Here is a 14,619-nt window from a genome sequence, read left to right as displayed (position 1 = left end):
GGCTACAAGCAGCTAAAGCCCGTGCCAGTTATTAAAGCTGGTTCCTCCTGTCGGAGTCCGCCTGCTCCAGGAGCCTATGTTGCTAGGAGCTCAATTTTCAAATAACACAGTGAAATGAATGGAAACAAGTCCAACAGCAAGGCTCCGCTCCACTGGGAACGCAGGACCCCGAGGCTGTAACACAAATTCAGCACCTGTCTGTTCACTGGAGGATTTATGCACAGGATGCACAGGATGGGGACTCTCCAGGGCAACAGCTCCCTGGGCACTATTTTATTTTTTATTTTTTTGTCTTCTTTTAGACTAAACATGTAATGTTTATCTATGTATTTGGGGCACAGAATTGGGCTCCTTGCATTCGTCTCACAGGAAGGCAGGGCAGCTTTCAGACAGCATCGTTCTCCCCCTCTCACAAAGCCCAGCCTTCCCCTCCTGTGCTTTGTACCGACAGAAAAATCCTCTCCAGACGAAGCAGCTAGAGCCCCCGGGCTGCCTTCCCCCTTCTCCCTCACTTGCAGATGCCACATCCCATCTCACTTACATTATTAAAATGATTTCCGTGGGGTCACCTTCTGCTGCACGCCTGAAATGATCTAGAAAATTAAGCTCTTCCTTTTGTGGCGTTTGGGTGAGAACTGTGGATTTTAAACCCCTCCTCTTGGTTCTTTGATTTTCCACAGATAGCAACTGCATCGGATATTCACAAAAATATCACAGGCACGTCGACTCACACGACGTTACGAGGAGTGAGGTGGGTGATAGCAAACATGCAGTGCTTCAGGCCCCCACCGGGTTTCTTTCCATTTTCTTCACAGATAACCCAAGCAACCTGCTGATGGCGTTGCCTATATGAGGCTGGTGCCCCCAGCCACACTCCAGTCTGCGGGACAGCACAGTCCCCTGCCCCTCTTCCCTCTGCATGAAGCAGATCGGACAGGGTAACAGGGATGGAGGAGAGGAGCAGCCTTTGCTGCTTGTTGGAGAGGATGGCTGAGCTGTTCCTTAGAGAAGGCAATGCAACAGAAATAATCCCAGCCCTTTCGTAGTGGCTCCTGGCTAAATACGCAGCTGTGTAAAGAAGCAGGGGGCCATCTGTTCAGCCTGCCCCGCAGCGTGTCCTTCTACCCAGAGCAACCCCAGGTTACGGCTGGGGAATGAGATGTTCTGGACAAAGACTCCAGGAAGATCAGAAGTATTGGATTCCTGTTTATGTTCATGTGGCTGTAATAGAAATCTTTATTGATTAAAGCCGTGGCATGAAAATCACATTTCAGCTTGAAGATGAATTGTGGTTTTGGGTTGAAATTCACCCCTCTTACTGGTCTTACAGCTGAGTATGCAGCGAGCCCCCCTTAGTCCTATTTTCAGGGTGTTAGAGGCACACAGATCTCTCTGCTAGTTCCTCTGCACGTGAGTGAGCTGTATCCAGAGCACAAGCCCATGGCAGCGCGCTGCTAGAGGCTGTCTGAAGGTTATTTTATTAGTTCCAAAGATCTGCAAAAGGAAACCTGCCCAGAGGAGAGACACTGAATGGACCTCCTCTCTTTTAAACATCTGAGTGTTTTCAAAGTAAAATTGCAACCACTGTTCTACGTGTAAACTTCGAGACGTGTGCCCAGCCTTTAATCTAATTTGCAGTAGACTATGTTTCTCTTCTTCTGTTCCTTGTTAGCATAGAAAAGAAGCTGCACACAGAACTCATCCGAGCTATAAACATCCTGACTGCTGACAGGAGCATTATAGGCACGTTTATGCTACAGATCATTTATCCAAACAGCAAGTAGATTTAACAGGTGGATCTGATGGTTGTGGTGCCAGTCTCTCACCTGTGGCTCTCGTACTAGGATCATTAACTCCTGTTAGGGTTACCCATGGGAATGGGCTTAGTTTTCTGGTTGCCACTCGATGTGTCCACGGGCAGGGTCTTCTTTAGAGCAGCTAAGAAATCTCAGGCAGCTCTCAGAGCAGGCAGCCACAGGCAATAATGCCCCCTACTGATACTCGAGCAATTCAAGGAAAAAGCAGTCTCGAATAGCTGATGAAAGCAACGAGGCCAATCCAAGCACCAAAACCCATGTGAGGAACACTGGCACCGAGCTCAGTGCTCCATGCCATTAAATGCCCGGGTAGCACAGAGAAAAGCAACTCCTTGTCCTGCGAGCGGCCCAGCAGCTGTAATGCCCTACAGCCAGATGCTCACAGCCTACAGACCACTGCCTGTAACAGGCTTACTGACATTCAGGGCAGTTGTGGAAACCGTGTTATGATCCATTATCATCTGCATAGCAGCTGTTTCCAACGCTGCCAAGGAAATCCGTTTTACCTTGCCTACCACGTAGGCGCCGCTTAGGAGTCCAACACCTGCACTGGGAAAAGAAAGCTCCGATTTTTGAGCAGCGAAGCTGCTGCTTAGCCTCCTCTTCTTCCCAGGAGCAGCGCCAGCTATCCTGTTGCACCTGCTGAGAGCCAGCCTCCCCTCGCAGGAGTGCCCTTGCAGCCTGTCCCCAGCACGCAGCTCAGTGCAAGCTGCAGCCCATCCATCCATACACTCTCAGCAGGATTTAAATCACAGCAAGCAGACACAGCCGTGCAAGAAACCGTTTTCCCGAGTACCTAATTTTCTCATCCCACGTGTATACATGCTCAAGGAGAGGGAAGGAGCCTCCCATTGCCACAAAAACTCTCTGGCGCCTGGGGCAAGGATGGCAGGTGGGTGTCTCAGGGCTAGAGATAGGACCCAGCTCTGTTCCTGTCCTTAGGTAAGTTATTTGCTGTTAGACCCAGGCAGCCTCCTCCTGCCCATGGACTTGTCTGTAGAGTCAAGAGACTCTCCAGAGCAAGTTGGCTTGGTAGCTGTTACGCGCTAGCTCAGGGCAAACCCTTCAGCACTGGTCCTCAGGTGAAGATGGCATTTGGCAAAATATATCAAGCTACTTTGAGAAACCTGAAGAGTGAGGCTGGGTTTTACTACCACCATCCCAAAACACGTCTGTGTCTCAGGGAGCCCTTGGGAATCCATTCGGACAGCGAAATCCAGTTTCCTTGTCATTCACAGCAAACACCAGGATGTTAAAACCCTTGGCGGTTTCTTATGGGTTTATCAGGAGAGGAGGCAATATAAGCAAATCTAAGCAGAAGTTTTGGACACGGAATGAGGCCTGCATAATGAGTGCTTCCATTTCCAGCCCAATAACATAATATATTCCTCCCCACACACTGCACAGCGTGCACGCATTAAAACATCTCAAACCTGCCTCCTTCTATACCCCTGAATATATGAAGACTTCCTGGGGTTCCTTCTTTTCGAGTTCCCCAATCCAGGGTCAATTAAACAGTCCGGCAGAGCGGGGCCGGACTCGTCCTAGCGCCCAGATTTGAGCATCTGTAGCCATGGCAACTTGTGGATGCAGCTCTCCCAGACTTCATGTAACCTGCGGCGGGCAAAGGAAGCGCTCGCACCCGGCAAGCGTCTCTGTCTGGCGCCGATGTCACGTACAGGATCTCTCAGGATGCATTTTTAATTACTATGTTCTCTTAATTACTCCTTTTGATTTCCCCGGTGAATCACCTTTCTGCAGTTTCCGTGACTCACCGTGAAGCCAAGTTAAATCTCTTCCCTGTCAGTGCCGGGGAAAATCCAGCCTGGAGCCCTGCGCCTTCTCCGGGGCAGCACCGAGAGAGCTGGGGCGGTGGGGGAAGGACACTGGCCCCGCTCGGATAAAACCCTCTGGTGCACACCATGGGCTTTTTAGGCAGAGGGAAGGATAAAGACCAGGTGTGGGATGTGCATTAGTGGCCACCTCCATCCCTTCTTCGCCCTCTCCATCCCCTCCATGGCCATCACCGGGTTGGGATGGGGACTCACCTGCCTGCAGGACATGGTGATGAAGAGAAGGTCTCAGGTGTGCCCCAGCACGGGGAATAAATAGCAATAAACACAACAAAATGGCACTGTTTCTCTTTTTTTTTTTCTCTTTTTTTCCCCTTTTTAACCTGGGCAGTAGTATATCTCCTTTTCATTAAGTCCTCCTTTGGTTAGCAGACACCGTAAACAGCCGAGAGGTCGAGGCGTGCTCTTCATCGCTGTCATTTCATCACATGAAATGGTGCTGGGGGAGCTGCCCTGGCTTGATGTGCACGCTCGTGTGCGATGAGGGGTGCTCGTGGTCAGAAGGAGTGCCACAGACAGAGCGCACAGTACCTGGGAATTAATTTAAGGCCAGTACTGCTGCATTTCTGGCAGAGGGCAGCATTGAGTTTTTTATCATGCCAAAAATTATATGCTTGGGTCTCCGGTGATCACGCAGTTCAGAGTGAAGATGAAGGGAAAACAAGGCTTTCGGTCATGGCAGAAGGAAGGACCTCATTGCTGTCTGCTCCCAGGGATGCACAGGGTCGTGGGTGCGGAGCACCCCGCAGCAGGGCCGCCACAAGAGCCAGAAAAAGGGGGCACAACAGGCATTCCTCGGCTGTCAAAATGAGCTTTCTGCAGGACCTTGGCAGCCTGTTGCTGTCCTGCGACCGGCCCCGCAGGGTGAGCAGGGCTTGCAGGAGGGTGCTCGGGGAGAAGCGAGAGGCAGGGGTGCAGGGGGAGACCCGGGAACAGCCCCGGACCTCGCGGGTCAGCCGGCTGTTTGCCTCTGAACACGAGCACTGTGCATTTTGCACTGCTGGCCGAGGGCTTCGTTGCATTTCAGGGTATGAAAGTCTCCGGAGGCAGGTCCTGTTGGGCCCCTGGTTTGGGGGAAGCTCAGGGATGAAAACCACACGGAGGGAAAGCAGAAAGTTCGGGAGGGACAATCTGACAGGACAGGTACCATCTCTATTTCTCTCTGCCCTGCATCAGAAACAGGTCCCTCTTTCTTTCCCTTGCCAGCAAGGAACCAAGTCTTCTAATACCCAGATATTACATCCTGTAATTAGAAACAGCCCTTGAGTTTGGAGTGCCCAGCAAAACCTGCATCTGGCTCCCGAGTGCTCCTGCTGTGCCACTGCTCTGGGCTCCAGCTGCGCCTTCGTTTCTGACAGAGAGGAGCCAATTACTATATAAAATTGCTAAAAAAAAAGATGTACACCGTGAACTTGAATGTTGTGTGTGTGTGGGTGTGCGCGTGTGTGCCACCTCCCTGTAGGCATTTTCATTATAACTTTCAGAAAGAAGTGCTCCGTATTGCCTTTCTGCCCCGTCTCATTGTTATTCATTCATCCTCCAGCGGGCTTAATGTTGCTGTCTGCACAGGAAGAAAAAAATCACAATAACAGACAATGAAATGATAGAAGGAGGAGGCAATTCCCTTTAAACCCATACTGCGGGCAAACACAAGGGTTCCTTCATCCTGAGCCTTTTTTTGGGGAGCCCTCAGCACAGTGTCGGTCAGAGCAGGCAGCAGGGATGAGAGAGCTGTCTGGGAATATCCAAGGGCCCTAAAATACATCCACGGATCTGGCCACCACTTTCCTCTGCAGGGACACATGGGGAGGAGGAGAGAGAAGCAAACAAGCAGCCTTCAGAGGAGACGTCACCCTGCACTGATCTCTGGCATCTCCGACAGTCCCTGTAAGCAGTTTTATTTGCCTAAATCACGGCTGGCTCTACCCAAATATTGGTGTGCCTCTTGGGTGGCTTTCAAAATATTTAAAGGCCTTTGGTCATGCCGAGTGAAGGTTTTCAAGGGAGCACGAGGCTTGCAAGATGATACCAGCACCTATGTCACTCAGCTGCTTTTGGAAAAGCTCCCTGCCGCGCAGCGCAGGCACACGCATGGATGCGATCCAGCTGTCCTTCGGGCAGGCATTGTGCAGCCCCTCCGGGGCAAAGGATATTTGGACGAGGAAAGGGAAATGAGGATATTCCTGCCTCACCCAGTCCCTCGTTGCTTTAGGAAGGTTGCAAGCACGTATAAAGTTTTACCTAGGAGCCGAGAGAGGCATGACAAATTACGGTCTTCTTATGGGTCTGGTGCAGGGTTTGTGACTGCTCTGCTTCATTTGCCCCTTGCTTTTCCCCCGTCTGTCAGTGCAGGTCTGGCCCTGGGGGTCAGAGGTGGCTGAAGACAGCGTTAGCCACATCACCTCCTTACGTGCCACCGCTGCTCTGTCTCGATGAGCCAGCCACCCTCTGGTTGACTTCTGGCAGCCTCAGTTTGAAGGGGCTCGCATCTCCCCAAGGAGGGGAGCAGATAGGCCGCTTTTGTCCTTCGGGCACCACGCATGGATGGAGAGATCAGAGTCACAAATGGCTCGGCCAAGCATAAAACAGTGTCAATGGCACTAACACGTTGCTGCGTACCAGGTCCACGAGGACTGAGCTTTGCTGAGACCAAAGCCAGCCACTCTGTTTATCTTCCATACAAACTCAGAATACTGCACGGTCATAAATCTTGTGCTTAGAATGGGAAAACCCCTTTAAAGGTGGCAAGCGTTTGCAGTTTTGTTGCCAACACCCTTTAGTGACCTGCAGCATTCCAGCGGGCATTTTAGGTACGTCAAACACTAGCAAATGGCAACGACTGCCTTTCTCAGGGGTAAAACACGAATTTTAAAAGCAGAAAACTTTCTTCCTTTTGGGATACTGTGATAGATTAAGTATCTTGTAAGAAAAAGACATAATCAGGGATGCATTCGTGTTGCATATCTTATATCTCACCTCAACATGGCCATGGCATTTATTGAGCATGGCTTACACACCACATGGTTGTAGCAGCAACCAAAGCAAACCAGGCCATTTTGTGTACGATCTACCTCCGTACCGAGGTGGGAAAAGTCTAGAAGGCTCCTCCCCAGGCCAGCTGGGTGTTTCATCCCTCCCGGCATCCAGGTGACTGAGCACCTGCAGGAAAATGGATAAGGGGATTAAGCCACTGTGCTGAGAGCGTGCTGCTGCTTCACCCCCAGCTAACGGCACCGATCACCTCCAGCACAATAACCCAGCTTTGCTGCTGTGGACAGATCCATCACGTGTGCTGTGCACCGCCTGTGCGGACCTGCAGGATTTGTAGCACTGTGCTGGGTCCCTGTCCCATCACGGGCAGAGGGATGCCCCAGCATGGCGTGAGACCTGCTGGTGCGACCAGGGGATGGTCAGGCATGTACAGCTCATGGCAGGGCAAGCGACGGGAAAGAAGGAAAAAGAGCTTCCCAGGGGAAACATCTGCCCTCGCGGTACCTTTTTAATTACTGAGATGCCGAAGCTGGCAGAGGCCGCAGAGCGGATTGACTTGGTAATCATTTAGAAGAGGCCCAGCTGCTGGCGAGGATTCCCATGTAGTCATGCTCCAACTGGGTAGAGGGAGAAATAAACTCTTCACATATTTATTGTTATTACGGCCTGTCAATTATGAAGATTTATTCATTCTTGCCGAGCTATCTCAAGCCACTGCTTTATCACTTAACTATTGCTGCCATGACGCTGTTACACAGGTGAAAGCACAATGGTAAGGCACGCCTTCTGAACCTATAAGCAATTTATCTTCCCAAGTCTCAGCAGCTGCCCCCACGTACAACGTAGCACCCCGGAAGATGCTGACCACAGCACCACAAAGTGCTTTTCTCAGGTTTGATTCAGCAAAGCACCTTAGCACACATGCCATAACACCTTTACGCCAGTTTAAAGTGCAACGAGACCTATCTCCTTAGTGTTTTCTAGAGCTTTATAGACTGCTGCATTAAACAATCCCGTCCTTCAGGCTCACGGGTTAATGAGCACGCATTTAAAGCCACTGAAATTGGATTTTCAGCATGTGTAAATCCCCTGTATGCTGAGCCAGGTCCTGCATTTGAGGCAGGTTACTGAGCTCTTTAGGAAATAAGGGGAAGCTGCTGTCTTGCTGTTCAGCAAAGCTCGCTGAAGCACAGTTGTGGATGCGGTAGAGGCTTAGCACAAGGGTATTGTTTCTTGGTCTGAGGGGAAGTGGCTCGTGACGTCGTTTTCCTCAGGATCTGTGGCTACTCCAGAGGGAGGTTCTGCGATCTGCTACTGGTAGGGACAGGATTTCCTCCTTATTCCTCCTCTCCTCTCCTCTCCTCTCCTCTCCTCTCCTCTCCTCTCCTCTCCTCTCCTCTCCTCTCCTCTCCTCTCCTCTCCTCTCCTCTCCTCTCCTCTCCTCTCCTCTCCTCTCCTCTCCTCTCCTCTCCTCTCCTCTCCTCTCCTCTCCTCTCCTCTCCTCTCCTCTCCTCTCCTCTCCTCTCCTCTCCTCTCCTCTCCTCTCCTCTCCTCTCCTCTCCTCTCCTCTCCTCTCCTCTCCTCTCCTCTCCTCTCCTCTCCTCTCCTCTCCTCTCCTCGTGTCACCCAGACACCATTCCCCCAGCACCGGACGAACACTCACTTGTCCTGGCAGAGGTGCTGCCTGGCTTTCCAGGTGAGATCCAGCCTTGATTCAAACGAGAGGAAAAAAACACCTTTTTTTTTTTCTTTTAATCCTTTAAACACCATAAATAATCACCATTAGTCGTGCAGATGGAAAACCTGGCTTTCCTTCCCCTCACTGCCCCTGCTTGATAAACATGGACAAACACTTCCCCAGCTCCCTGGGAAGCTTTGGTTTTCCAAAGCAAACCTCAAAACAGCGCTTTCCAGCTGCTCTTCTGTTTGTAGTCCCAGAGAGTGCTTTTGGGTACAAAAAAACAACCCCTGATGCCTAAAAATAAGCCCGAACTTCTTCACCCAGGAGGCTATATTTCGAGATAGGCAGAAAATTATCCAAGACCGGGGCTAATCTCTCTAAAGCCGTGGATGTGATCCCTGCCCTCACCGCGCTCCAGGAGGTGACCGCTTCTTTCCACTGGCAGCGCCACGGGCTCGTGCTTGGTGCCCTTTGTGTCCAGCAGGATGACAGGCAGCTGCCTCTGTCACCTTCTTGTTCTCCTGCACCAGAAAACACAGACTCGTTTCTACTCCCAAGCCCAGCAAGGGGTGGTTAAGCAAAGCAGCAGGCATTATATTTTGCTGAAATAAAGGAAAAAAAAAAAAAAAAGACCAACAATTTCTTGTTTTTATAAACCTGAAGGTCTTGGCTCAGGCTCTCTGACAGCGTTCCTTCCACACAAAACAAATACAGAAGAAACACGACAGCTGGATATATTAGCAGCCCAAACGCTGCGTTCAGTCTAAAGCCGTGTGTTATTGCAGGTTTGAAATGTTATTCCTGTTGCATATACAAACCCTCGCTCTTTAAGAGATTTATTCCTTCGCTCCCCTCACACTTCCCTTTCCTTCGCACCGCCTGTCTTTGCGCTTTGTCTCCTGCAGTCCAGGGCTCTCCTGTCCCTGTGAATCATCGAGATTAATAAAATAATTTATCAGGCATAAAGTGGAAACGGTCTCCTCTCTCCTTGCATGCAGTGTGTCTCAGGTTGGTGCCCAGAAACATCTGTGCTTTGCGGGTCTGCTCGCTTAATGGGGGGATGCCCGCGGCTTCCGCAGTGAAAAAGCATCCTGGGGGCTCTCTGCGGGAGCTTTTAAGGTTGCATGAGCTTACCTGCCTGCACCTCCTCTGAGATGGTTTATAATGGGCTTTAAGAGCTTATCAATGGGTTATGAGCTGAGGGAGCCCTGCACTTGTACAGGAGGCTCTCAGCACAAACAGGGAACCACAGGAGCAAGTCCATCCACAAACAGCCTCTTTGAAGCACCTCAATAAACCATCCCCCAAGTCCCGTCCCTGGGACCTGCACCCAGGATGCTGCCGCAGCCTGGGGAAAAACCCAAACATGCACCTAGAGCTTCGGTATGAGCCTTCCTCCAACAGAAATGGAAGCAAAAAATGCTTTTCTTGGGAGACAAAGGCTTCAAGGAGACGTGAAAGATCCCGAATCCCCCCTCTGGTGCCTGAGCTGCTGCTCTCCTCTCCACGCTGGCATGGTGCAGGTAGCGGTGGTGACCACCCAGCGGGACCCCAGCCGGCACAGCCTGCCTGCCCTCTCCTTCTGCACGCTGGGATGTTCAGGGAGCTTCACCTGCGTGCTTTAGTTCTAGCTCACAATTTGTTCCTGTCTGGTTTAATTTGCACCTCTAAAATTAAAACCAACTTCCTTGCTGTTATCAGGCAGCAGGTCTGAACACACAGCTATGAGGCTGCTATTTTTATGTACGTGTGAGCTCAGCCGAGCTCAGGGTTCATTGCAGTGCTTGTGTTTCTCAGCCCAGAGCTACAGGAGTGGGGAGCTGCAGCAGTGCCAGACAGTTTTAATGAAACATTTTTTAAAGTGTCATCGAGCTGCACAATGTAAGGGCATCTAAAGACCCCAGAAGAGAAACACTGAAGTTCGCATTTATTTGTTTATTAATTGAAGACCTGCCATTAATTACTGCTGCTCCCAACATTCACAAAAAGCAAAATATTCCATTGCAAAACCTCCAGAACTCGCAAGAAAAGGGATGGAGCAGGTTAGGAGTCCTGTGGCAAACTTGTGCAGCGTATCACAGAGCGACGTGCAGCCCATGGAGCAGTCCATCCATTACCTTGCCCATACTCGCTGCTCTCTCCACACGGGGCAGGGATGCAAATGTCCACAGGCCACCCTGTAGTGTGGGACCCATGCGACCAGTGGGGAAGTCCCCAGTCCCCCCAGTTCCCCCTTTCACCAGGCACATGCACAAGGAGGAATGCCAAAGCAGAGCATCAGGCTGCAAGAGGAGAACACCACTGCACAGGGCAGGAAGCCCCCCCCAGCCAGTGGCCCTGTGCAGACGCCTAGCAAGGGCGTAGGGGAAGTGCAGGTGTGCAGCGAGTCTTCCCCAGGGAGATCCCACCGTGGTGCCCCTGTGTGCGGCAGCACTTGAAGGGTTCTTCTCTCCTGAATTTGTCAGGTTGCTTTCCGACCCCTTAGACAGCTCCTGGCATCCGCAACATCCTGTGCCAACTATCTCAGGGGGCAACAACACGCTGAAATACCTTTCCTCCTCCTCCCCCTCCTCCTCCTCTTCTTCTTCTTCTTCTTCTTCCTCTTCTTCTTCTTCTTCTTCCTCTTCTTCTTCTTCTTCTTCTTCTTCCTCTTCTTCTTCTTCTTCTTCTTCTTCCTCTTCTTCTTCTTCTTCTTCTTCTTCTTCTTCTTCTTCCTCTTCTTCTTCTTCTTCTTCTTCTTCCTCTTCTTCTTCTTCTTCTTCCTCTTCTTCTTCTTCTTCTTCTTCTTCTTCTTCCTCTTCTTCCTCTTCTTCCTCTTCCTTTTCCTCTTCCTCTTCTTCGTCATCTTCTTCTTCATCTTCTTCGTCTTCTTCTTGAGGTTATCAGCAAGCACAGGGGTGTGCAGCTCCTCCTGTTCCTGCAGGGCTCCCCTGCTGCCCGCACACCTCCCCTCCTGCCCAGCAGTCCCTGAGCACATCGCTGTCTTTCAATTTCCTTTAATTACTGCTCCTACCTCCTGCCGTCGAGAAGCTGCCCACCCCGCACTGCTTGAGCGAGGAATGATATTTTACCATCATTAAGGCAGGCTGGCCAGCAATACCCCATATGTTTCGATATCCGACTGGCTTTGAATGAGGACCAGCTGTGCAGTACACTGAGGACCAAGCACTCGCAGAAGCTATCCTGTACTCCTCTGTATCAACATCGGGGGTCAACCTTCATCAGTTTTCTCTGCCGCATGTTGTATTCCAGTACACCCATCCCACCTCCCACTGTTTCATGCCCTTTCTGGCTGCTCTCTCAATAGGAGCTGAATAAAATGGGTATAAAAGGAGGCTATGGCAAAATTTGCACTGACATTTGCCGGCATTGTCCTTGTTTTCTGGTAAGTGCAATGTGGAATGTGTCTGATATTTATCAGGGGAAAAATGTCACCTCCTACCCCTTCCTCCCGATTAAAAAAAAAAAAAAAAGAGAGAGAGAGAGAGGGAGAGAAGAAAAAAAAGAAAAAAGAAAAGAAAAGCAGTCTGGGAGCTTCAGTGCCCTGTATTCTTGCACCAAAGGCACTTAGAGCCACCCTGAGCAAGCCTAAGCACAGATGTGCAGCGTGCACCCCAAGGAGGAGATGATGGTATCTTCAGTATCTCCTTCCTCCCACTGGGTTACTTTAAAAGCGTGCAATGTGCTTCTCATCTCCGCAACCTCACACCTGATGTTCTGGGATTTGCCTGGCCACTACACTCACACCACTGCGGACCTTTTGCATCCCCACAGTCCCCCATGTGACAGCAATAGCGAAGGGCTCTGTGTTTCCCCTTGGTCAATTCTGCCTCCTTCCCTAAGGAAAAATACCGTAACAGGAGCTCCTGCTCAGATGGAAAAACGTGACCTGAACATCGGTCCCTCTTGCTTTTCATGTGTCTTCTCCCCTTTCCACTTCAATTTGTGCTCAGCTGTGCAATACGCGGGGGAAAAGTCTATTGACTTGAACAGCACGAACTACAGCCGTAGTTTGGATGTATGGCTGTATTTCATGTGTGCATCGGTGCTTTTGTGTGCAAGTATGCATATATGCAAACATCTGAGTAGCTCCAAGTATTGCACCTGTATATTTATTATGCATTATAATGTATGGCATTAAAAAAGATAGCACGTAGGTGTAATACGTAATGCAAATGTCATATGCAAACAATTTATTTAGTGTCACAACAACAGTAATGGAAGGCAATGAACACGACCCTCGGCAAATCCATCAGGTTTACATTTTGCATTGCACACTCGCTCAATTTGCTGGTGATGGCACGAGGAAAATAGCTGTCATCTGTACTTTGTGTGGAAGCGGACGCGAGGCGCAGAACGGTGAGCGGGCTGATGCAGTGCCTTTTATTACCCAGATTAAGGGTGGCAGACAATTTATTTGCTAAAGGCCAACAGCAAATAATCTTTTCTCTGTGAAATGAATTTAGGCAGCTTGAGGTGGGGCCAGAAAGCAATTAAGTGTATTATTAAAGCTAGGCAGGAGATTGTAATCGTACATATGTATATTATGTACATACATATAGAAAGGCAAATATGTCTGCAGCTACCTTTGGAACCAATATTCAAGTCTGAAACGAATGCAATAAGGCTGAAAATTAAGTGCTTATCTTCCTTTGCTAATGTGTAATCTTTGCCTTTAATCATCCCTACTAATTATTCCTCCGCACCGAGTTTTTGCCTTTCTGCAAAGCAGGGAAGTTAATTTTGCTGTGGTCGGTGGATATTCAGACCTCTCTGGGGCGGCGGAGGTGGGCTGCCCATGGGCAGACGCCTGCCCCCAGGCTCCTCGCCTCCTGCCCCGGGGGAGGAGAGGTTCCCAAGGCTGGTGGTGGTGGGATGCGGAGCTGGATGTTGTCTGTCGTCAAGGAGATAAGCATCCAGACCGTCAGCCCCAGCCACAGGATGATCAAGGTTCGCTGGAGTGCCTGCAGCTTTTAAGAAAAAGTCGTCAGGAATCCTCTGTAGCACACAGAAGGGGTTTTTGCCTCCCTCACTTCGGGGTCTTTTTAATGCAGGAAGAACAGAAAACAGCAGGTTTTGCGTTTGGCTGTAACGGAGATGTTATCTCTGCACAAAATGTTAATAAATGTATGGAGAGAACATTTTCCTCTGTCTTAAGAACCAAAATGACACAACTTGGTACAACCATGCAAGGCGAAGAGGGAGCCGGGGCCAGCTGGTCCACCAGGACCTCAGGTGGCATCAAGCTTCGGCAGGCAGCACCTTGGGAAGCATTGCCCTGTGTCTTCTTGCTTGTCCTGCGCAAAGCTGATAAAAAAATGTTCTGGCTAAACATTTTATTATCAGAGATTGCCCTTTTACGCAAAGTAAAATGCCCTCTGTATTGATTTTGATAAAAATACGCTTTTCTTTGTGTAAGCAAACTGGAAAAAAAGGTGTTCTGGTCTTATTTAAACATCACAGATCCACTGTTTTATTGAAAGCCTTTCAACTAAAACAAAATACACTTTTAAAGTGAGTTTTTAATTCCAGGGGACATTTCAATTATTATTTTATTTTATTTTATTTTGGATTAGGAGTGGAATAAACAGAGGAAACTACAAGGATGGACATCATCCTCGTAATCTCTGCATAAGCTGATACGACTGCCGCGTGTCTGCTTCAGGGCTCTATTGCAGGGCAGGGCTGAGATTCAAACAGTGAAGTGCAATAAGATACAGGCCAAACAATGCAACAGCTGGCACGGTGCTCAGAGACCTAAAGGAGGTCACTAAAAGCAATGCCAATCCACACCGCTTAGTATGAAATGTACTTTCTCAAACTACCTGGGTGCCCTTGATGAGATGATAAATTTTGCTGAGAGAGATAAAAAAACACTTTGCTTGGCATTGCACGGCAATGGCTTAGAAAGCAGAATGGCACAAAATCAATGTGTCAACGTTACATTGAATTAAGCAACTACAAGCTGCTTAATGTCTACATCTTAAAATATATAGCGAATAGGAATCACCTTCTCTCATGAGTATTGCTCACAGACCACTTCAGGGATCATTTGCTTTGTCTCCATCATGGCTAGTATTTCTCTTGACTTCTCAGAGGAAAACCTCGTATCCCTGCCGGCGATCCCTGTGGGTGGCACAGGCGCTGCTGGATGCACGGGTGACAACGAGAGGGTGTCATGGAGCAGCGATACCTGGCAAGCCACGTGTGAGCAAGAAATACTCAGTCTCCCAGAGCCGAGTGTACAGCCATACATCTGTGGGCCAGGAGATGTCGA

This window comes from Anser brachyrhynchus (genome assembly GCF_964034855.1).
Source record: "Anser brachyrhynchus genome assembly, chromosome: 2".
In the NCBI taxonomy this organism is placed as follows: domain Eukaryota; kingdom Metazoa; phylum Chordata; class Aves; order Anseriformes; family Anatidae; genus Anser; species Anser brachyrhynchus.
The sequence above is the reverse complement of the archived record's forward strand: the minus strand, read 5'-3'. Positions refer to the sequence as shown.